This window comes from Elephantulus edwardii, unplaced genomic scaffold (genome assembly GCF_000299155.1).
Source record: "Elephantulus edwardii isolate Elephantulus edwardi_28Jun2011 unplaced genomic scaffold, EleEdw1.0 scaffold00235, whole genome shotgun sequence".
NCBI lineage: Eukaryota > Metazoa > Chordata > Mammalia > Macroscelidea > Macroscelididae > Elephantulus > Elephantulus edwardii.
Window position 1 is genome coordinate 4,235,578 of NW_006399985.1, and position 24,690 is coordinate 4,260,267.

A 24,690-nucleotide genomic window follows, 5' to 3' on the forward strand; every position below is an offset into this window, starting at 1 on the left:
GGTCAAATGTATTTTATGTAAATGATGGGAGAAATACTAATTAACTCTTTGAAGACCATTGCTTCAGCTCCCCAACAAATGGCGCATTACATTTTCACTATTCCAAGCCACATAGAAATCAATCATACTCACCATCTTACAAGTTTAAGGCGCCTACTCTCTGAAATGATGACTTGAAAATATGTTGCTATTATGTGTAAAATGTAGTGCAACTATGTACCAGAACTCCGAAGGCACAGCCATGAAGCAAGAAAAGATATTGAGGCAAGGGGAGGGGAGAGCCCCAAAACCAAAAAACAAACAACCCACAGATCATTTGTTTAATTGCCCAATAAACCGTTATCAAAATGAAGAGGCTTGAGAATACTGTTGCTGCTGTGTAAAGTGCTTGCATGGATGTGCTCCTTTCTAAATGAGAAATAATGATAAGGTGTTCCTATTGTCTATCTTCTTGTGGTTATAAAACATTCTTATAAAAATAATTAACTCCTTGAATTTGAATTGCAGATAGTGAAGATTTGCTGCCACCAGGTGTCTGTATTTGGATTTGTTGGATTAAAGCATTCTTTTTTTCTTTGCTAAAGGTATTTAGTCCCTCAGGAAAAAAAGGTATTTGTATTATTATTTTTGTGTGTGTCAAAACACATTTTACATTTATATTGGAGTTTGGGTTCTGTCTTTAGTTTTATCACAGAGATGATAATTGCAAAAACCAAAGCAGTATGATCTTCTTTAAAGAAGCAATTGCAATTTTATATGTATTTTACTGAAGTATTATATTTTAAGGGTTTTTTTATCATATAAATATTATAGGGCACCAAGTGACATTATAATATTCTAATGAAGGCTGCATAAGGGAGTGGACTTGGGGGGAGGGATTGTATAACAGTGATTTTTTTTTAAAATTTTCAAAGAGAAGAGTGAATTGGGGCATAGGGGGTGGGCAGGGTGAAAAGTGCAACAATAAATGAATGGAAACCCCAAGTCCCTGTAAACTTTCATTAAAGTTACTTTAAAAAAGAAAGAAAAGAATGGTAATCCTAGAACACTTAATTATGCTCATATGAAAACTACAAATGGAACATAAAGCTGTTGTCCAAACAAAGCAATAGACGCTGTTATTGTTTGTGTTGTTATTTTGTGTCATTGAGTTGATGAGTTCTCATAGTGAGTTCTCATAGTACAATAGCTCTGAGCCCTGCTATCCTGACCCAATTTCACTGTCTTTGACTAACCTACTCTCATTACACCAGTTATTGTGTCAATCCATCTCATCCAAGGTCTTCTTCTCTTGCACTGTCCCTCATCTCTTCCAAGCATGATATCCTTCTCCAAACACTGATTCCTCCTGGCTCCATGCCCAAAGCATGTGAGACAAATCTTAAAATCCTTGCCTCCAATGAGCAACTTGGTTTCATCTTCTCTAGGACAGACTTGTTAATTCTCCTGGAAATCCATGCTTTGTTTAATACTCTTCTTCAGCACCACAACTCAAAGGCAACAATTATTCTGTCATCCTTGGTCATTGTCCAGCTCTTTGATACATAGCAAGTAACTGTGAAGACCATGGCCTAGATCAGGCGCACCTTATTCTCTAGACTAACACCTGTGATCCTCAGCACTCTAGAAAGGTCTCTAACAGTAGAACTTCATAATGCAATTTGTCTTTTGATTCCCTGACTACTTGTGCCAAGAGTGTTCAGGAAAGGTGAATCAGGGTTGTACACTTTCTCCATACCTATTCAATCTATATCCTAGCAAAACATCTGAGAAACTAAATTCTGTGAAGAATATATGGCATCAGAGTCAGAAGATTTATTAAGAACCTGCATTATGCAGATGATGCAACCTTGTTTGCGGAAAGTGAATAGAACATGAAACACTTGCTACAGAAGATAAAAAACTACAGCCTTCAATATAGATTGCATCTCAACATTAAGTAGGCAAAATCCTCACCACTTGTCTGATAAGCGACATCATGATAGAGAAAAGATACAATGTCAATGATTATATCTTACTTGGATTCACAATCAGTGCCTTGGTACCAGCAGTCAGGAGATCAGCAACCGTTATCAGGAGATTGTCTTGCTTTGGAAATGTTTGCTGTCAGGAATCTTTCTAAATTACTAATGAGCAATGATGCCAGTTTGAAAACTAAGGTGCACCTGTTTCTGGTGATAGTCTTTTCAATCACATGTTGTGCATCTGAGAGTTTAACAATAAATATGGATGACAGGAGAAGATTGCATTGTGGAGTTAGAGAAGCGTACTGAATAGCTTATGTACTGAAAAAAGGACAAATAAACATTTATTTTTGAAACTGAAAGTTTGTAGTTAGGGACTTCTCCAAATTATTGAGGAGCAATGATGTCAGTTTGAGGACTAAGATTCATATGATTCAGGCCATAGTCTTTTTGGGCACTTGAAACTGGACAATGAATAATGATGACAGAAGAAGAAGAATATTTAACAGTAGTTTATCTAATCTGTCTACCAGAATCTTCTGCCAAGTGACGAGTCTAACAAAATTTATTATATAGAAATATGCCTAACAAATATGTTAATTAAAAATAGTGAAATAAGGTAAAAGGAAAACACACAAACACAGCGCTATGCTTATATAATACATGCACTTTGCCAGTTAGTTAGAGAATGCATGTGCTGGCATGAGAACAGAAGAATACATATAAACCAAGACTAAAGATAATTAAGCGGATATAACAGAGATGTAATTATCAATTTTTAATTCTGCAACTATATTTTTTCTTCATAATTTTATTTGGATGAAATCATTCACATAGTTTGTGCTTCATGGATGTACATTGTACTTCATACGATCTTTCATTTACATTGTGTTTTATATAATCAAGTGCTAGTGATCTATGCCTATTCTTGCCCCATATTTTCTATTCCCCATTGAGTCTTTCTTATTCCTTCACACAGTCTGCCCACTAGTTTCTGCTATCCTAGTGATTTCCTCCCTTTCTTTTCCCTCTGCTCCTTCTCTCTTTTCCTTTTTGAATATTTGTACACATCTTGCTCAGTTATTGTAATTTTCCTTAAGTAAGCAAGGCACAATGAAAATATACTTATATTTCAATTAATAAACAAAAAATCCAAATATGTCTGAATAAAATCCAGTGAAATGATTTATTTATTCATTCAACTAATGAGGTTGTGATTGATGATTTTTATTAAGGGCCCCTGAGCTGGCTCTGACTTGTGGCAGAAATCTCGGCCAATCCTGACCCTATAACATATTCTCAATCTTTCTTGTGCTTACTCTCATTGTTGCAATCATTCTGTGCAGAAACTGTAGCTTGAATGGGACAGTCATGTCTGACTTCCACTAACTCCATGAGGGAGAACTGTCCCCATAAACATCAGCAACACAAAACTGATTGCTAAAGGGCTAGATATGCCCTCATGCTCTCTACATTTACTTCTACAAATTTAAACATCAATTGTCCCTCCCAGGGATGATTGTTATGCTACCAGGTCCACTAAGCCATTGAAATGGCCACATAGAACTCACAAAACCATAGCCACATTTATGGGAACTTTTAGGGATGTGACAGGTTCCCATTAAGGTTGGAGACAGGATTCCGTTCTGTGTTTAGTCAGAATAGCTTCTCAGGGGTGCCTTGAAGGCACTTCAACCTTCAGCCTCAGAGCCCTAGCTCAATGTTATAAAGCTCTCCTATTTTTATGACTGTTAATTGTCTGTGAGTCAAGCACAAATCATAGTGACCCTACAAACAGCAGATATGAACCCTATCCTGTCTTGTGCTATCCTTATCTCCAGTATGTTCAAATCTGTGGCTGCAGACTCTGTGTCAATACATCTTGCTGAAGGTCTTGCTCTGTTTAGTTGACCTTTACCCTTTCCAAGCATGATACCACTTTCCAAGGAAAAACTTCTCCTAACAACATACCAAATATGTGAGATAAGCTTTACTACCCTTATCTCCAATGACTACTTTGGCTGAACTTTTTTTAAGATTATCTGGGTTGGCTTTTTTTTTTTTTCCCAGCTGTCTATGAGATATAGTGCTTTTCTCCAACACCACAACTCAAAGGCATTAATTTTTCTACTGTCCAAAATCTCTGTAAATGTTTATGAAAATTAATAAAATATAATTATAGAAAAAAAAATTAAGAATGGAAAAAAAAAAAAGAATGCTATATTGCTGGAAAAAAAAATTTTCTACTGTCATCCTTATTCATTGTACAGCTCTCAGATGGAAAGCAAGTGATTGAATGGACCATGATCTGGATCAGGCACACCTTAATCTTCCAACAGACATCATTGATCCTTAGTCTTTTGGAGACTAACCAAATGTCCCTGACAGAAGACACATCCAATGCAATACATCTCCTGATCTCCTGACTACTTGTACCAGCCTGTCGACTTTGGATCCAAGTCAGAAGAAATGGTTAACAACCTCTTTTCTTCATCGATTAAATATGCCTATAGGTCCAACAGTAAAGATTTTTGTCTTCTTGATGTTGAGTTGCAATCTATATTGTAAGCTGTAGGCTTTGATATTCTACAGTAAATGTTTCTAGTCTTCCCCACTCTCAGCAAGCAAGGATGTGTCTTCTACATAGCCCAGGTTTTTGATGAATCTTCCCCCAATCTTGACACTACATTCTTCATCCAGTTTCTTGAATGAGTTGCTCAATATATAGATTGATAAGATAGGGAGAAAGGATACAACCCTGATCTATACTTTTCCTAAATAAAATCATGCAGTGTTTTCTTGCTCTATCTGGACAACATCTTCTTGGTATAGATATAGGTGTCATATGAGCACAATTAAGTGTTCTGGGACTCCCATTTTTCTCAAAGTTAGCCATAATTCGTTGTGATCTATACAGTCAAATGCTTTCATATATTTCATAAAACACAAATAGACATTCTTCTGGTATTTTCTCTTTCAGCTAGCATCAATATGATCTCAGCAATGATACCTCTGGTGCCATGACCTCTTTTTTTTAAAATAAAAAATATTTTCTTTTAATTTTCCCCCATTGTTGCATATTTTCTTCCCCCTCTTCTCCGCTCTCCCTGTCTCTCACTGCAATGCACCCCTTGTTCCAGTTTGTTGCCACAAATGTAATGCTTGATCATATATTCCTTACATAGAGTTCTTCCCCTCATTCTAAACTCAGCTTGAACTTCTGGCAGTTTTCTCTCAAGAGAGCTTTGTAACAGTGATCCTAGCCAGTTTGGGATGTTCTTCAGCAATATTTTGCTTGTATGTTATATTAATAATATTGTTTGATAATTTCCACATTCGTTGGAAATGGAAAAAATATGGATCTGTTCCAGTATGTTGTCTAGGCAGCCATCCTCCAAATTTCCTGGCATAAATTATTGAGCATGTCCAGGGCTACATCTATTAGTTGAAGCATATTAATTGACATTTTGGAAGTTGTCTGAAGCAGCTGGATTCTACAGAGGATTGTTTGCTGATTCTGATGAAGATTAAGGTGGAATGTAGACTCGCTAATGGGTGTGAGATGATGTGGTTGCTGTGATGCTAAACACTGTGAGAGTGATGTGTCAAATGTGATAATAGTTACCTATGGTGGACAGTGTTTGGGGGAGATTCTTGATAAACACAAGCTTGAGAGCAAAAGTGGCATCCACTTCTGAAATGGCTTGCCTCTGAAAACTTTATAAACCTGGAGAAACAACAAAATTTATGCAAGTGTTCAGGTATTTCATACATAGGGTCACTTTGAGTCATCTACAACTCAACAACACCTAACAACAACAACCCATTCCTGGGGCCTTTCTTTTTTGCTAATGTCTTCAATGCAGCTGCCATTTCTTTTTCATTTATATTTATTCAAATAGTACTTACTGAAATTTTTCATTATCAACCCGTTATTTTAGGTACAATAATTGTGATTGTTCCTACCATTTTCTTTTGATGCATCCTGAATTATTCGGTATTTTCCCCATAACATCTCTCAGTATTGCAACTTGAGGTTTAAATTTGTTTTTCAATTCTTTCAACTTTAGAAACGCTGAATGAGTTCTTCCCTTTTTGTTCTCCATGTCTACCTTTTTTGTAAAGTCTAAGAGTTTGCTTTATCTTTTGAAGCTGACCTTTGAAATCTAGTGTTCATTTATATTATTTTGTCATTTATCTCTTTGTTTTGGCTTCTTTAGCTTTTCTGCATCTTTTTTTAATTATTTTTTTTCGTTTCTGTGACTCCAATTTGGTTTTCTTTCTTTTGTAGGGATGTTTTGCTCTCTTCATTGATGGTATCTTTAATGTCATCTCATAGTTCTACTGGTCTTCAATTGTTACTGTTCAAAGCTTCAAAACTATATGTAGATGACTTTTAAAATCAGATAGAAGAAATTTAAAGTCATATTATGGCTCTTGTAGACTAATTTTAATTTTATCCAGCTTCAATTTGAACTTGCACAAAAACAATTAATTGTTCCACAATCAACACCTGGCCTGGCCTTGATTGATGATTTTGAGCTTATCCAACAATTATTTCCATAGATATAATCAGTGTGATTCCTGTGCAGTTCATCAGGTGAGGTCCATATGTAAGGTTGTTTGTTATTAAAAAAATTACATTTGTGATTAATAAATTATTGAATGAGCAAAATTCAGTCATTCAATATCAAGCTTCCTTTTTATACCAAGATGACACTTTCTAATTACCATTCTTTCTTTTTTCCAATTTTTATATTCAAGTCACCAGTAATTATTAATGCATCTTGATTGCATATTTGGTCATTTTTACCTGTAAAAATTGGTGGAAATCTTCAATTTCACCTTCTTTGGCTTTAGTTGTTGGTGCATGTATTTGAATATTAGTCGTATTACTAACAGATCGTCCATGTGCATGAATAGTATAATTTTTTTTTTGCAATCCATGATAGGCTCTTCTATTATAATAGACATCAATGTAAGACTTGTAATATTATAGTTGGCAAATACTTGAAATACTGTTTAGTATGTGTAGCTTGATTTCTGAAAGCTTGTATATATTCATGTCACTCAAATTAACAAAGGCAAGGGAACATAGATTGGATGAGGCTGACCTAGAGGGGATTAAAGCACATTTCTGGTGCTGCATGTGCACCTTGATTTCTAAAAGCTTGTATATATTCATGTCACTCAAATTAACAAAGACAAAAGAACATACTAGGTTTTAGCTTTTAATAAATTCAGAGTTAAAGAAATTGGCATTTCAATTGCACGCTTTTCCCAAAATTTATGAATAGTATCTTGAATCATTCCTAACATTGTACTTTAGGATAGATCTTTAAATTATCTTTTTCACTATGAATGCAATACTATTCTTATTTAGTTTTTCACTCATAGACTAATAGATCCTATGATTATCTGATAGAAAATGGTACATGCCCATCCAGCTCTGTTCATTAATACCTAGAATGTCAATGTTCTTGCATTCCATCTCAGAAGGATGGGAATCCTAGGACATTTGTCTGTGCTAATGTGAAACCTATACCTGGACCAAGAGGCAGTCATCAGAACAGAGCAGAGAGACACTGGAGGGTTCAAAATCAGGAAGGGGGTCCATCAGGGATGTATTTTGTCTCCATAACTTTTCAATCTATATGCAGAGCAGATCACCCGAGATGCTGGGCTGTATGAGGAAGAACGTGGCATCAGGATTGGCGGGAGAATCATCAACAACCTGTGTTATGTGGATGACACAACCCTGCTTGCTGAAACTGAGGAGGACTTGAAGAGCTTGCTGCAGAAGGTCAAGGACTGCAGTCTTCGATATGGATTGAAGCTCAACATCAAGAAAACAAAGATTCTCACCACTGAGCCAATTTGCAGCATCAGTATGGATGGTGAAGAGATTGAGATAGTTACAATTTTCGTTTACTTGGTTCCACAGTCAACACTCTTGGTAATAGCAGCCAGGAAATCAGGAGACAAATTGCATTGGGAAAGTCAGCTGTGAGGGACCTCTCAAGAGTACTAAAGAGCAACAACATTAGGCTGGAGAGTAAGGTGCATGTGATCCAGGCTATGGTCTTTGCAATTATGTGCTATGCATCGGAGAGTTGGACAATAAAGAGGAATGATAGAAAGAGAATTGATACCTTTGAGCTGTGGTGCTGGAGAAGAGTGTTGAATATACCATGGACTGCTAGGAGAACAAACAGGTTTGTTCTGGAGAGGGTGAAGCTAGAATGTTCCCTGGAGTCAAGGATTCTGAAGCTTTGTCTGACATACTTTGGGCATGTTGCAAGGAGGGACTGGCCCTTGGGGAAGGTCATCATATTTGGGAGACTGGAGGAACGGCGAAGGAGAAGAAGACCCTTGATGAGATGTATCAATTCTGTGAGTGGAGTGGTGAAAATGAGTGTGTTTGAGATGGCGATGTTGGCACAGGATAGAATAGCATTTAGGTCTCTTGTGCATAAGATCGCTATGAGTCGCAAGCGACTTAATGGCACATAACAACAACAACAATCTCCATCTTTCCTACATTTGTGCATCATACATCCCACGTACCATTTATCAAAGCCTGAAGCCCTGAAAACCCTATGATCAACAGATCGATATAATCTTAAAGGTAATGTTCCACTTGGAAGTCACTCAACAATGTCTTTAAGTCCTGCCACTTATGAATATCTTCCTGAAACCCAGACTTCCAGAAACCTTGAGCCAGGGCCCTTTCCCCTGGCTTCATAGTGTGGAAGTCCCAGGTCATCTTTGTCTCACATCTAGGTCTCTATTTCCCCACTGTTTCTGCCATGTCTTAGTTGTGGGCTGTCCCTGTCTCACAGGAATCTTTGACCTTGAATGATGTGTGCTACTGCTTCTTCTTTCTTGTTGGTTGTGAGAGTTTCCGTTTCTCCCACTAAGCCTAGTCAATTTGCTTCTGAGGTGAGGACAAAACTGACCAAACCCATTGCTAGCAACTGCCATATCCTATTTACATGTTCAAACCCAGCAACGGTGAGGAAGTCAAGCTCATTGGCCTACAAAAGCAATTTTTTAAAAATAAACACACTATCATATTGTATATGTCATTGAGGGTCTTTCACTCTTTTGCTGAACCATTATTTTCCCAAGAATTTATCTCTCTGATCCGCTTGCCCAAAATATGTGAGAAGTTCCATCATCCTTGCCTCTATGGAGCACCCTGGCTATACTTAATTGAAAATGTATTTATTTGGTTTTTTTTTTGCAAACTTTAGTATGTTCCATATTGGTCAATATTCTTCAATATAATTTTTATGGATCTTCCCTTCATTGGTCTTCCTTATTCATTTTTCAACTTTCAACACATTCGAAACAATTCAAACTACCCTCGTTTGAATAATTAAGTGATTAATATGTTTTAAAATTTTTACTCTCTTGTACATATGTCTTGTTCCATCTTCTTTTAATATTTCCTGGATCATTTATTATTCTGCCCAAAGCATCCTTAAGTATTGCAATTCGGGGTTTGAATTTGTTCTTTAATTCCTTCAGCTTAAGAAATGCTGAAGGAGTTTGGCCCTTTTTCTTTTCTGACTCCAGCTCCTTGCACATTTCATTTTAATACTTTGTTTTGCCACTCTGCCTTTTGCAATCTTCTGTTCAGTTTCTTAATATCTTGATTTTTTACCACTGCTTTGGCTTCTTGGTGCTCCAGTACAATATTCATATCCTCTTCTAACATCCAATTTGGTCTTTTCTTTCTCCTCTGTCTTTGTAATGGTATTTTGTACTCTTCCTGGATGATATTCTTCATAACCTATCACAATTCATCTGGTCTTCACTTATTAGTGTTCAAGACCCCAAACCTGTTCCTGAGATAATTTTGAAATTCAGGTGGAATAGACTCAAGGTTATATTTTGGTTTCCATAGATGTAATTTTCCTTAGCTTCAGCTTGAACTTTCATGTGAGTTGTTCATGGTCTGTTACACAATCAACATCTGGCCTAGTTTTCACAGCTGATATTGAGCTTCTCCAGCAGTTCTTTGCACAGATGTAATCAATCTGATTCCTATTCATACCCTCAGGTGAAATTTACGTGTATAACCTGCATCTATGTTTATTAGGTGATGTATTTGAAATGAATAAATTGTTAATTGTGCAAAATTCAATAATTCTATCACCAGCTACATTTCTGTCACTAAGTCCACATTTTACAACTACTGAGCCTTCTTCTCTGTTCCCAACTTTTGCATGCCAGTCACCCATTATTATTAATGCATCTTGACTACATGTTCAGTCGATCTCTGACTGCAAAAGTTCGTAGCAATCTTCTACTTTCTTTTCTTTGACTCTGGTTGTTGATGCATATATTTGAATGATAGTGGTATTCACTGGACTTCCTTGTATACATATGGATATTATTCTGTCACTCACAATATTGTATTTCAAGACACATCTTGAAGTATTAAAAGAAGATAAGAAAGAGTATACAGAGTCATTGTACCACAAGGAATTGGCAGACACAAAAGAATTTCATGACACAATATATGATCAAGAGTCTGTGGTGGTGAAGAAATTCAAGATACTTTGAAAGAACCAGCAAAAAAGAAGTCCTCAGGGATTGATGGTATTCCAATTGACATATTTCAATTAACAGATGCTGCCCTGGATGTGCTCACCAAGTTGTGCCAAGAAATCTGGAGGACAACCACTTGGCTAGCTGAATGAAAGAGATCTATATTTGTTCCCATTCCAAAGGTGATCTAGTAGAGTGTGGAAATTATAGAACAATATCATTAATATAACATGCAGGCAAGATTCTGCTGAAGATTATCCCAAAACGACTGAACAGCAAGCACATCAACAGAGAACTGGAAGAAGTGCAGGCTGGGTTTAGAAGAGGTTGTGGTACTAGAGACATTGTAGCTAATGTTAGACAGATCTTGGCTGAATGCAGGGAGTACCAGAGGAATGTCTGTCTGTGTTTCATTGATTATGCAAAGGCATTTGACTGTGTATGTCACAACAAATTATGGCTAACTATGAGAAGAATGGGAATCCCAGAACACTTGATCATGCTAATGCAAAACCTATACTTGGACTAGGAGGCAGTCATCAGAACAGAGCAAGGAAACACTGCATGGTTCAAAATTGGGAAGGGTGTACACAAGGGATGTGTCCTGTCTCCATACCTTTTCAATCTTTATGCAGAAAAGATTATCCAGGAGTTTCGGTTTTATGAGGAGAAATGTGGCATCAAGATTGGATGAAGATTCATCAACAATCTGTGATATGCAGATGACACAACCCTGCTTGCTGAAACTGAGGATGACCAGAAGCACTTGCTGTAGATGGTCAAGGACTGCTGCCTTCAATATGGATTGAGGCTCAATATCAAGAAGACAAATATTATCACCACTGGACCAATTGGCAGTACCATGATAGATGGAGAAGAGATTGAGGAGAGATTGAGGTTAATAATTTCAGCTTGCTCAGCTCCACAATCAACACTCTTGGCACCAGCAGAATCAAAAGACAAATTTCACTGGGAAAATCTGCTTTCAGGGGTCTCTCCAGAGTACTGAAAAGAAACGATATCAGTCTAGAGACTAAGGTGCATCTTTATCCAGGCCACGGTATTCACAATTACTTGCTATGCTTCAGAGAGCTGGACAATGGCTAAGGATCACAAAAGAAGAATTTTTGCCTTTGAGTTGTGGTGCTGGAGAAGAGTCGTGAACTTACTATGGGCCATCAGGGAAACAAGTAAGTCTGTCTTGGAGAGGGTGGAATCAAGTTTCTCTTTGAGGCAAGTATTTTAAAGCTCCATCTCACATACTTTGGCATGTGGCCAGGAGAGACCAATTGTTGGAGAAGAACATCGCGCTCAGAAGAGTGGAGATCTCACAGGAGATGAAGACCCTGGATGAAATAGATTGATGCATTAACGGGGGCAATGGGGGTTGTTGAGTCAGAATCAGTGAGACTGGCTCAGGACAGGGCAGTATTCAGGGCTGTTGCATATTTCTTCTATGAGTCACAGGTGACTTGATGGCACATAACAACAATACATAAAATTTACTGTATTATACCTATACATAAGACTCTGTCTCTTAACATGGATCTAATTCAATACACATGGTACAAGCTGTCAGGAGGTCAGGAGATGTATTGCAGTCAGTAATTCTGTAGTCAGGGACCTCTCCAAATTACTGAGGAGCAATGAAGTCAGTTTGTGGACTAAGATGTGCTTGATCTATGCCATGGCCTTTCCCCTCTTTTTCTATGTATATAAGAGCTTAACAACGACTAAGGGTGACAGAAGAAGAACTGATGCCTTTGAATGGTGGTGTTAGAGAAGAATATCCCATGGACTGCCAAAAGAACAGATATATGTTGAAGAAGATGCAGCCACAGTGCTTCTTTCAGGCAAAAATGACAAAATGTCATCTCATATACATTTTGCTAGGAGATGTTATTCCTTGGAGAGGGAAATTATGCTTCAAAAGATGGAGGGGTGGTGAAAGAGAGCATGACCCTTGACTGGGTGGGTTAACATGGTAACTTTGACAATAGACTTGAGTGTGTCAGAGACTGTTAGGATGGTACAAGATAGGACAATGCTCAGATTGGTTGTTCATGAATCATACTATGAATGATGTTGCTAATGAATCATACTTCACTCAAAGGCACCTAACAACAACAACAACAATATATATGGCTTCTGGCAATCAACCTTGATAATTATTATTTGTTGTTGTAATGTGCTATGGAGTTAGAATCATGTCATAGTTAACTCTTCAGTGGCTTTTTAGAGGCTGTAAATCATGAGAGGAGATTGTTCATCTTTCTCCTGTGGAGCAACTCATGGATTTGAATTGTACGCCTTTGGGTTGGTTGCACAACTGGTTACCATTAAGCTACTGGAACATTCCAGAGCTTCTTGGGAAGAATACAACCATTAAACAGTCTTTGGGGAGCAATTTTATTATTAAATACATAGGGTCAGCATGAATCAGAATCCACTCCTGACCAACTGGTTTGGTTTGGTCTTAATCTTTTAATTGATAAGATTAATGAACAATAGCTTGAATCAACATGAAGACTAACTAAGGCATTACTAAGAATGAGAGAGGAATAAGAATGTAACAAAGATTAAACATCAGAACTATACTAAATGCTTTTCTTTCTGGGGTGAATAAGTAGTTTAATTAATTTTTTAATTTATAATAAATATAAGCAGTCAAAAAATTAAAAAATATGCAGTATATTGGAAAAATCTGTTGCCAAGGACTATTACAAGTTTAGAGTTATGATTTTAGTTTAAAGACAAAGGTGCACTCGATGCAAGCCACGACATTTTCAATCATTTTCCTATACATTTGAAAGTTGGACATTAATAAGGAAGACTGAAGAAGAATTGATGACTTTGATTTGTGTTCTGGGCCAAAAGTATTGAACTGCCAAAAGAACAAGAGTAAGTCTTTGGGAAAATACAACCAGGGTGCTCCTTAGAAGCAAGTACGGTGAAACATTGTCTCATTTGCTTTGAATGCATTCTCAAGAGAAAGCGGTCTGTGGAGAAAGGCATAATACTGTAATAGGTAAATGACCAGTAAAAGAAAGAAAGACTCACAATGAGATGTACTGACACTGTGACAGTGGGCTTAATGACATTAAGAATATTGGAAATTGTGGGGATGGCACAGCAGAGGGCAAAGTTTTGTGCATTATCCATTGGATCATTATGCATTGTAGTCAACTGGATAAAGCACTTAACAAAATTACATAGAAGCTCTGGTAGCCTAGTGGTGAGAAACTGTGCTGTAATCCCGAAGGCAAGTAGTTTTCATCCACCAGCTGTTCCTCTGAAGAAGGGTGGGCAATCTCCTCCCATGTCATTAACTGCTCCTGAAAACCCACTGGATGGTTAGCTATGGGTTATTTCTGACTCAAGGGTATACAATGAAAACATGTATATAAGGACACAGTGCTCTGATGATTCAAATCCACTAGATTCCTCTGTAGTGCTTTGAATTTCCTTTGTAGTACCTTGAATCCCTAGGAGAAAGATAGATAAATTATCTCACATGATTTACAACCTCAGAAACCCAATGGGGGGTCAACTATAAGTCAGTTCTAGTCTAAGGCAATGAGGGAGATGAGAGCTAGGAGACTCATAATAATATATGTAGAAGTTGATACAAGAAGTGCAAAAAAGCAGACTATGTTAAATATAGTAGAATTGATAAAGTGCAGGGGAAAGTTCTAAGCAAGAATAGTCTCGATAATAGGTTATATTGGAAAATATTTACAAAGAAAACTTCAATAAAATGTTGTTGTTTTTTGTTGTTAAGTGCTGTCGAGTCGTAGGCAACTCATAGCAACCCTATGAACGAAAGACTTGAACACTTGTATAACTTTCATTCTTTCTCCGGGTTCATAGGGTTTCCGGAAACAAGGTATTTCTGAAGTGGATGCCACTCCTGCTTCCAAGCTTGTTTTAATCAGGAAGCTCCACCAAACACTGTCCACGATGGGTGACCATTATCACATTTGACACTGACTTCACAGCAACCACAAGTTACCTCTGTACAGCAATACACAGACCAGGGCTATAAGACCTAGAAGAATCAATAAAATATTCACAAAATACCCTCAAAGTTATTGAAATAACTGTGTAACTAAGTTGTTGTTATTGATTGTCATCATGTAGAGCATGACTCAAAGCGACCCTATAAACAAAATTCCCGAGGGTTTCTGATAAATAGTGTTATTTACCAAAGTTCTTAGAGTTTCCAGAGGCATGTTGTTTAGGAATTGAATGCCACTATAACTAAGTAACAGGGGGGAATTAAGAGAAGAAAGTGAAATGATGATCTCTGATGTTATGAGAAAGAAAGCAGAGGGAAAAAATAGAGAATTCAACATGCACTCAGTAGAAATTTATAAGGTTTAAATTCTTCAGAAAGGATTTTTTGGTATGGATATTCATGTGTGCAGACATGTAGGTATTAGTTAGACAGTTACCATTCTGCTCACCTAAGTTGAGCAGAAGAAAACAGGATAAAATCTTTAAAGTTCTTCAAGTTATTTCAAATGAGATTCATTCTTGTGATTGATAGTCTTATTAATTTTCTGATTACTACTATACACAAAATGGAATTTTTATGCAATTGAAATATGAATTGAAAAAATAAGTTATGGTAAAATTTAGAAAATCTTGTTTGAATTTTCATTTTTTCAGTTTTGTTCATGATAAACACATAGCTATAGACAATTTAATACTTCCCAAATTGTTCGACACAAATTATATACTTGTGATGAATAGTTAGAATTCTTCTCCAATTTAACACCAAGTAGTGAAGAACTTCCTTTAAAATAACATGTTTCAGCAAATCTCAACAACCCAGAACACTTTTCTAATGACTAGGCCAATATTTCATAATAATGATTCATCATCTAGCTTTAAACAAATGACAAGCCTCAGAAACAAATCCTTGGCTCCGAGTTACACTATTACTTTGGGAAATAGGCTGTCTGAGAAATCTCGTCTCATGTGACTAATTGCCTCTGAAAGCCTGCCAGAGGGTCAGTGATGGGTTGGTTCCAAGTCAATGGTACATAAGAACAATAATGATTAAAAGCACAGATTCCAAACTTTATCTATTCCTGAACTCTGTCACTTCTATTACAAATTATGTCATGTGGACTAGTCATGTAACATCTAAGATCTGTCATTCTCCTGTATAAAAACAATGCGGATGCATGCTCTCCATAATACTGGGACTAATGAATGAAGTAAAACAACATAGTCTTTGATACTTTAGAATTGGTTATGTAATGATGATAACATGATGATGAAAATCATAATGATGATGTAATGTTGTTGTTGTTGTTATGTGCCATCTAGTTGCCTGTGATGCATAACAACTCTATGTATAACACCTCCACACACCTACCCTCATTACCCAACTTACTGTATCAAGCCATCTTATTCAGGGTCTTCCTCTTTTGTGCTGTCCCTCCACCTAAACAAGCATGATGTCCTTCCCTAAGGACTGGTCCCTCCTGGCCACATGCCCAAAGTATGTGAGATGGAGCTTCAAAAAGAAACTAGTAGAAAATGAAAAAAAAAAATCCTAGCCTCTAAGGAGAAACATGGTTTTATCCTTTCCAAGACAGACCTATTTGTTTTCTTGGCTGTCCATGCTACTTGAAAGTACTTTCTTGAAGACTCTTCTCCAGCAACACAACTCAAAGGCATCAATCCTTCTTCTGTCATCCTTAGTCATTGTCCAACTTTCTGATGCATAGCAAGTAATTATGAAGACCCTGGCAGCACCTTAGTGTCTGGACTGATATCATTGCTCGTCAGTACTCTGGAGAGGTCCCTGAAAGCAGATTTTCCCAGTGTAATCTGTCTTTTAATTTACTGACTGCTGATGCCAAGATGTTGATTGTGGAGCCAAGCAAGGAGAAATTGTTAACAATCTCACTGTCTTTTCCATCTATCATGATTCTGTCAATTGGGCCAGTGGTAAGAATCATTGTATTCTTGATGTTGAGCTTCAATTCATATTGAAGACTACTGTTCTTGACCTTCTGTGGCAAGTACTTCAAGTCCTCCTCAGTTTCAGCAATCAAAGTTGTGTCATCTGCATAATGTAGGCTGTTGATGCTTTTTCATCCAATTATAATGCCACATCCTTATTCATAAAATCCAATCTCCCAAATGACCTATTGTTCATGTAAACTGAAAAGGTATGGAGACAGGTGCATCCCTGACACACTTCTTTTCCTAATTCTGAACTATGTAGTGTTTCCTTATTCTGATCTGAGAACTGCTTCCTGGTGTGAGTATAAGTTTTGCATGAGCACAATCAAGTGTTCTGGGATTCCCATTTTCCTCACTTGTTATCTGATTAATATATAATTTCATTCATTTCTACATTGGACAATGCTGCAAACCCTCATAACATTACTCATTTTTCACAACAAACGTAAAATATTCTATCTTTTTGAGTCTTCCTCTTTCACTGACCTTCTAATTTTTCAAACGTGATGTCTTTTTTCAAATACTAACCTCTTCTACCAATACGCCCAAAATATGTGAGACAAAGTTCTGTTACCCTTGCCTCTAAGGAACATCCTGGTTGTACTTTCTCTGTGACATATTTGTTCATTTTCTTGGCAGTTCTTGGGATATTCCACACTTTTTTCCAACACCACAATGCAAAGACTTTAATTCTTCTTCTGTCATCCTTATTCAATGTCCAAAGTTTATTTACATAGCAAGTATTAAAAAGACCATGGCTTGAATTATGTACAACTTGATCTTTAAAGAGGTGCTGTTAGTCCTTCACACCTTGGAGAGTTCCTTGACTGCATATTTTTGAATGCATTTTCCCCTTTCAATTTCTTGACTGCTGATACAAAGAGTCAATTATGGATGCAAGTGAAATCACTGACAATTTCAATATTTTCTCTACTTATCATGCTGCTGCTTATTCACCTAGTGGTGAAGATTTTTGCTGTCTTGATCTTAAGATATAGTTCATAATGAAGAGCATAGTCTTTGATCTTCTGCAGCAAGCACGTCAAGTCCTCTTCATTTTCAGCAGACAAGGTTGTATTATCTATATAACACCATTTGAGTCTTCCTCTGAACCTGATACCACATTCTTCATCACAAAGTCTATTTTCTTTAATGATTTGCTCAGCATACAGTTTGAATAGGTATGGAGAAAGGAAAGAGTTGGAGTCAGAAAATATAAAGGAATGAATGTGAGATGAAAGAACAGATAAAAAAAATGAACTTTGAGTTGCAATATTGACGGATGCTATGGGCAAAATTTGCACTTATCTTAGAAGCATCAAAATGAGATGGAGATAAGACAGAGTCACCATACCAAAAAGAATTGACTGAAATGGAACCATTTCAGAAAACAGGATATGATCAAGGCCTCATGTTAATGAAGGAAGACATTCAAGCGGTACTGAAGGTATTGACAAAAAATAAGGTACCAGGAATTAATTGGATACCAATTGGCATGTTTTAAATGACACATGCAGATTTGGATATGCTTATCAATATACACCAAGAAATTTGGAAGGTATCTACTTGGCCAACTACTACAAGAGATCCGTATTGGTTCCCATTCTGCCGCCCCCCCCCCAAAAAAAAAGTGATTCAACACACTTTAGTTGAGGAGCACAAACTATTTGTGTCACCAAGAGAACCGTGCAGTAAATAAGAATTCTAAGTTTTCTGAAATTCACATTGGATAGCACAACTGAGGAGAGTTTATCTTACTTTATAATAAGGATCCCTATTAATATAGGGACCAAACATTTAACTCTTAATCCAAAGACTGATTAGCTAAAACTTACTGAACATTCTGTGAAAGAAAGCTGTGCAAATCTTCTAACATAAAAATTTGCACTCTTGGAAACACTATAGAGCCATTCTACTCTATTCTAAAAAGTCATTTTGAGTTCAAATTGACTATGAGAATAGGTTGTGTTTTGTTTTTGTTGTATAACATCATTTCACCTAATCATTTGATTATAGACTTGAATTACATGAAACGTGATCTGACAGCGAGGAAATTATCAAACACTTTCACAAATATCACACACAAGTAAAATCCTGTTGATGATTATAGAAAATCAACTTGTACAGTACATTGACAAAGAAATACTAGAAATAGAGGGTGAGTTTAGAAAAAGCCATGGCAGTAGAGACATTACCGCCAACATCAGATGGATTCTAGGGGAATGTCTATCTGTGTTTCATTGACTATGTAAAGGCATTTGGCTGTGTAGATCACAAGTTTTGCCTGATTTTGAGAAGAATGAGTCTCATAATACTTGATTGTGCTCATGTAAAACATATACTTGGACTGAGGAAGCAGTCCTCAGAAAGAAACCCTCCATTTTTCTAAATCAGGAAAGGAATCCATTAGGGATGTGTCCTGTCTCCATACCTTTTCAATCTATATATGGAACAAATGATTTGGGAGTCCTATCAACAACCTTCATTTCAGAGATGATACAACCTTGCTTGCTGAAAGTGAGGATACATGAAGCATTTGGTGCAGATCAAAGATCATATCCATCAATATGGATGACATCTTAATGTCAAGAAGGTAAATATTCTAAACACTGAACTGATAGAAAACATCATGATAGATTAAAAAATATTCCAATAGTCGACAACTTTATCTTACTTATTCACTCACAAGCACCACCCTTGGTACTGGCAAGACAGGAGATCATGAAACACATTGCACTGGGAAAGCCTGTAGTCAGGGACCTCTGTATATACTGAAGAACAATGACGTTACATTAAGAATTAAAGTGTGCTTGATTGACAGCATGGCCTTTTCAATCACTTGGTATATGTCTGAGAGCTGGATGATAAATAAGGATGACAGAATAAGAATTGAGGCCTTTGAACTGGAGTTATAGAAGAGCGCTGAATATTCCATGGATGTTAAAAAAAAACCAAAACACCATACATCAAAAAGCAAACCCAGACAGATACGTCTTTAAGAAGGTGCAGCCAGGGTGCTCCTTGGAGAAAAAGTGACAAATCTTCATCTCATATACTTTGGACATGTTGCTGGGAGAGGCTATTCTTTGGAGAGGGACACCATACTTGGAAATTTAAATGTTGATGAAAGAGGAAGATATGTGTGGTATTAAGAGTTTGTTGTTAAAAAAGTTTTCCCCAGCCATTGACTTTGACTTTGCCATGTAGATGGGTGGGGATATGAGAATAGAGGACAGTAGCCTATCCACAAGAGTGTTGGCTAGTCTTGTCATTATACTAAGAAAAATAAGCTGCAGATTTTGAGAACATCCCCACAATCAAAGAAGTGGGAATGTATTGTGCACAGTTCAAGGAGAGAGACTCTTATGCCAGTTAGGCCTACAGCATCAACAGCCATGGCTGCAGAAGAAAACCAGAGGCTTGATCTGAAACGGAGATGACTTTGGAACTGTTACCTCATGGACCCAGAGCTAAGAGCCTTTTTCAAAGTGGAATGCTAGAGAAGGAGAGAAGTAATTGGCAGAACTACGAATTTTAAGAAACAACATTGATCAAGAAGAAATGATGATGAATGAAGAAAGTCAGGCTGCTCCGAATGGCTTGTCAAAAAAGAAAGCCCCAGAAATTGATGTAATACCAACTTATCTATTTTAACAAACAGATACTGTCCTGGATGTGCTCAACAGGTTGTGCTAAGAAATCTGGAGGACAACTACCTGGCCAACTGACTGGAAGAGATCCATATTTACTCCCATTCCAAAGAAATGTGATCTGACAGAGTGTGGAAATTATAGGGCAGCATCACTAATATCACATTTAACCTGAAAGAAATGGCAAAATACAAGTCTCCAGGAGTAGATGGCATACCAATTGACATATTTAAACAAACAGATGTTGCCCTGTACGTACTCACCAAGTTGTGCCAAGAAATCTGAAAGATAACCACCTTCAAACTAACTGACTGGAAGTTCCTATTCCAAAGAAAGGTGACCCAAAATTGTGTGGAAATTATTGAACATATTATTAATATTACATGCAAGCAAGATTCTCCTGAAAATTATCTGAAAGCAACTGCAGCAGCTTGTTAACAGAAAACTGCCAGATGGGCAGGCTGGGTTTAGAAGAGACTATGGCACAAGGGATATTATAGCTAATGCTAGATGAATCTTGGCTGAAAGCAGAGAATACCAGAAGAATGTCTATCTGTGTTTCGTTAACTATGCAAAGGTGTTTGACTGTGTGGATCACAAAAACTGTGGCTGACTCTAAGAAGAATAGAAATTCCAGAACATTTGATTGTGCTTATGTAACACCTATACTTGGGCCAGGAGGCAGTTGCCAGAACAGAGCAAGGAGACAATGCATGGACAATCAGGAAGGGTGTACACCAGGGATATATTATGTGTCCATACCTTTGAAATCTGTATGCAAAACAGATCATCTGGGAGGCTGGACTGTATGAGGAGGAATGTGGCACTAGGATTGGAGGAAGACTCATCAACAACCTGCATTATGTAGATGACACTACCCTGCTTGCTGAAACTAAGGCCCTGAAATGCTTGCTATAGAGCATCAATGACTGCAGCCTTCAGTATGGATTGAAGCTCAACATCAAGAAAACAAAAATTCTCACCACTAGGCCAATTGGCAGCATCATTATGGATGATGAAGAGATTGAGCTTGTTAACAGTGTTAGTTTGCTTCAGCAACCAGGATATCAAGAGACGAATTGCATTGGGAAAATCTGCTGTCAGGGATCTATCCAGAGTACAAAAGAGCAATGATGTCAGTCTGGAGACTTAGATGGACTTAGATGCAGGCCATAGTCTTCACAATTGCTTGCTATGCATCAGAGAGCTGCACAATTACTAGAGATGATAGGAGAATTTATGCCTTTGAGCTGTGGTACTGAAGAAAATTGTTGAATATACAATGGATTGCTAGGAGAACAAATAGGTTCACTCTAGAGAGGGTGAAACTGGAATTCTCCTTGGAGGCAGGGATTCTGAAGCTTTGTTTGATATAATTTGTACATGTTGCAAGGGGGCACCAATCCTTAGAGAGGAATGTTGTGCTTTGGAGGGTGAAAGGATAGTGAAGGAGAGGAAGATCCTCAATGAGATTGATTGATTCAGTGATTGGAGTAATGGGGGTAGGTGTGTTGGAGAGAGTGAGGTTGGCACAGGATAGAGCAAGGTTTAGGACTCTTGTATATAGGGTCACTATGAGTCACAAGCAACTCAATGGCATATAACAACAACAACAACAATATAATCCTGTAGAATATGACTGGAACCTTGTACATGTACATTTACATAGAACTACCAGAAATACACAATCTAGTTTTACATAGAGACATTATTGCAAATGTCATATGGATCATAGCAGAAAGCAAAGAGTACCAAAGGGATGTCTAGCCATGTTTCATGGACTATGCAAAGGCACTGCCTGTCCTCCAAACACTTTGGGGAAAGGCTCTTACCTCTGAGTCATGAGGCAGCAGTCCCAAGGTCAACTCCGTCTCAAGTCAAGTCTTTGACTTTCTGTTGCAGCCACAGCTACTGCTGCAGTAGGTCTAGCTAGAAATGAGACTCTCTCCTTGAAGGGTACACAATGGATTCCCACTTCTTTGATTGTGGAAACTGTGTGGATAACCACAAATTGTGGTTAACCTTGAGGAAAATGGGAATCCCATCACACTTGATTATATTTATATGAAACCTATACTTGGACCAGAAAGTAGGTCTCAGAACAGAGGAAGGAAACACTGCATGGTTTAAAATTGGACATGGTTTACACTGAGAATGTGTCCTATCTCCATACCTTTTCAATCTACATGCAGAAAAAATTATCTGGGAATGTAGGCTCGATGAGGAGGCAAGTGGCATCAGGATTGAAGGAAAATTCATCAACAGTCTGCATTATGTAGATGACACAACTCTGCTTGCTAAACCGGGAAGGACCTGAAGTACTTTCCGCCGAAAATCAAAGACTGTAGTCTTCAATATGGATTGAAGCTTAACATAAAGACAAAGTTTCTCACCACTGGGCCTATTGACAGCACCATGATAGATGAAGAAGAGACTAAGGTTGTTAACAACTATAGCTTGTTCGACTTCACAATCAACACTCTTAGCACCAGCAGTCAGGAAATCAAAGATTAGTTGCATTGGGAAAATCTACTGTCGGGGACCTCTCTAGAGCACTGAGAAGCAACAATGTCAGGCTAGAGAATATGGTGCAACTAATCCAGGCCATGGTCTTTGCAATTACTTGCTATGCATCAGGGAACTTGACAATGACTAATAATAACAGAAGAATCTATGCCTTCAAATTGTGGTGCTGGAGAAGAGTGTTGAAAATACCATGGACAGCAAACAAAACAGTTGTGCCTTGGAGAGGGCAAAACCAAGTTTCTCCTTGGAGACTAGGATTTTGAAACTCGTCTCACATATTTTGGGCATATGGCCAAGAGGGACTAGTCCTTGGAGAAGGACATCATGCTCAGAAGGGTTTTGGGATGGAGAGGAAGACTCCAGATGAGATGGATTGATACAGTAACTGGGACAAAGGGTTGCTGTATCAGAATTAGTGAGACTGGTTCAGGATAAAGCAGGCTTCAGAGCTGCTGTACATAGGGTTGCTGTCGATTGCAGGTGACTTGAGAACACATACAACAACAGCAACAGAAGGCTTTGTATGAACTAAGGGAGTTCTGATGGTCTAGTGGCAAGAAGCTGTGCTGCAATCCTAAAGGCATGTAGTTTGATACCATCAGCTGCTTCTTGGGAGAAGGATGAACAGTCTCCTCCCATGTGACTAATTGCCTCTGAAAACCCACAGGAGGGTCAGCTATGAGTCGGTTCCAACCCAATGGTACTCAACTACAATAACAACAAGGACTTTACAACACTTGTCTAAAGCAGTGAGGCTGAGGTGCCTGTGAGCACAATTTGGTAGTTGTCCTGACTTAGTGATTGTATCTGCTACCAACCTGAATTATAGCCTTTTGACTTCCTTAAACTATCACAACAGTTTTCAGTCCTGGTAGAGCAAGAAGATTACTGTTAGTATGAGTAGAAAGGCATATACAAGCCTGTGGGACGTATCTGTACTCACGAGACTTGTTTTTGTGGTGTGGGTGCTGTCTAAGGAACAGTTTCCCATTGTAGAGTTGGTAGAGGTAAGATATGGCTGTCCCTACTTGCTCTTTTTACAACTCTCAACCAGATGGATTGACACAGTGACTTCAGCAATAGTCTTGACTATGTCAGACAGTGTGAGGATGGCACAAGACAGGACAGGGTTCAAGTTCATTGTTCATAGGGTCTCTTTGAGTCTTATTTGACACAGTGGCATGTAACAATAATAACAACATAGTTTATCAAGGGAGCTCTATTGGCTTGGTGCTCAGAAATTGCACTGCCAGCACATTGGTAGACAGTTTGAATCCACCTGCTCTTCTGCTGGAGAAAGATAGACAATCAACTCTGGTGACATTTACTGTCTCTGAATACCCACAAGAGTGTTAGCTATGGGACAATTCCAACTGGATAGTACAAAACAAAAGCATACTTTACCAAGCATTAGGTCCTTCTTCAAGGACTGGTCCCTCATGATAATATGTCCAAAGATATATCGCCTTATCTTCTTGTGGAATTCTGGCTACATTTCTTCATTGGAATATTCAATATTTTTACCAACACTGCAATCAAAAGCATAAGTTATTCTTCAGTATTTCTTATTCAATGTCCTACTTTCACGAGTGCATGTGATAATTAAAATGCTGTTATTTATCATCAAGTCACTTGTGACTCATAGCGACTCTCTGTACAGCAGTCCTGAATCCTGCTCTATCCTGTGTCAATTTTCCTGTCTCTGTCACACCTAGCCTCATTGCTGCAGCCACTGTATCAATCCATCTCATCGGTGTTCTCCCTCTCTTTCTCCATCCCTTCAGCCTCCCCAAGCATGACGTCTCTCTCCAAGGATTTGTCCCTCCTTGCACATGCCTTAAGTATGTCAGACGAAGCCTCAGGATCCTTGCCTCCAAAGAGAAGCTTGGTTTCACCCTCTCCAAGACAAAGTTGTTTGTTCTCCTCGCAGTCCATGGTATATTTGACACCCTTCTCCAGAACCACAGCTCAAAGGCATCCATCTTCTTTCTATCATCCCTAGTCATTGT